Source organism: Trachymyrmex cornetzi, unplaced genomic scaffold (assembly GCF_001594075.2).
Source record: "Trachymyrmex cornetzi isolate Tcor2-1 unplaced genomic scaffold, Tcor1.1 scaffold392, whole genome shotgun sequence".
In the NCBI taxonomy this organism is placed as follows: domain Eukaryota; kingdom Metazoa; phylum Arthropoda; class Insecta; order Hymenoptera; family Formicidae; genus Trachymyrmex; species Trachymyrmex cornetzi.
Genome location: NW_017298663.1, coordinates 308,644 through 309,289, shown reverse-complemented (window position 1 = coordinate 309,289; position 646 = coordinate 308,644). Strand labels below are relative to the sequence as shown.

Here is a 646-nt window from a genome sequence, read left to right as displayed (position 1 = left end):
CCCCTCGAAGTCACAAAACATTTGTTTGAAACATTTTTCTCTAAAATGCACTATTCAAGAGAAATTTGAGGTTGTCATTTAAAATGGGACACCCTGTATGTATATTTGTTCTGTGTCTAGTCAGAGATTATAAGTACTGCTGTTACACATAATGTTACAAATTTGATATTAAGTTCAATAAAATCAATAAAGTATCATTTCGGTAGTGATTTAAATTTGTCTTGAAGACCCTCACAATATTATGGGAAAAAAATTGTATGGTACTATTTAAAAAATTTAAGATAACTTTGATTTTTTTATGAAAAAAAAATTTTTTTTTTAATGTTCTTATTGCATGTGTAGCCTGTAAAACAAATAAATATACACTTTTTAACTTTTTTTTTTAACTGTTGGAAGTATCTGAGAAATCGTGTGGACTGTTACACTGAATACCCTGTATGTACAGGATGAAGGAAACATACTAAGACCTCGAAATATCTCGAAAAATATAAGTTATTTTATAATATTTTATAGAAAACTGTTTCAAATAAAAGTTGTAGGACCTTTCTAAATCCTACAATTTTTTTTATCTAAAAGTTTTCTATAAAACTTATATTTTTCGAGATATTTTGAGATCCTGGTTTTTTTCTCACCCTATATTATATAT

General features: G+C 26.3%; 1 protein-coding gene across 3 annotated transcripts in view; it reads left to right on the top strand.

Moving 5' to 3' along the window:
- The window catches only part of Atg4a (Autophagy-related 4a), a 7,006-nt gene that overhangs the window by 4,304 nt on the left and 2,056 nt on the right, over window positions 1–646 (top strand). The gene's annotated exons all lie outside the window — the stretch shown is intronic.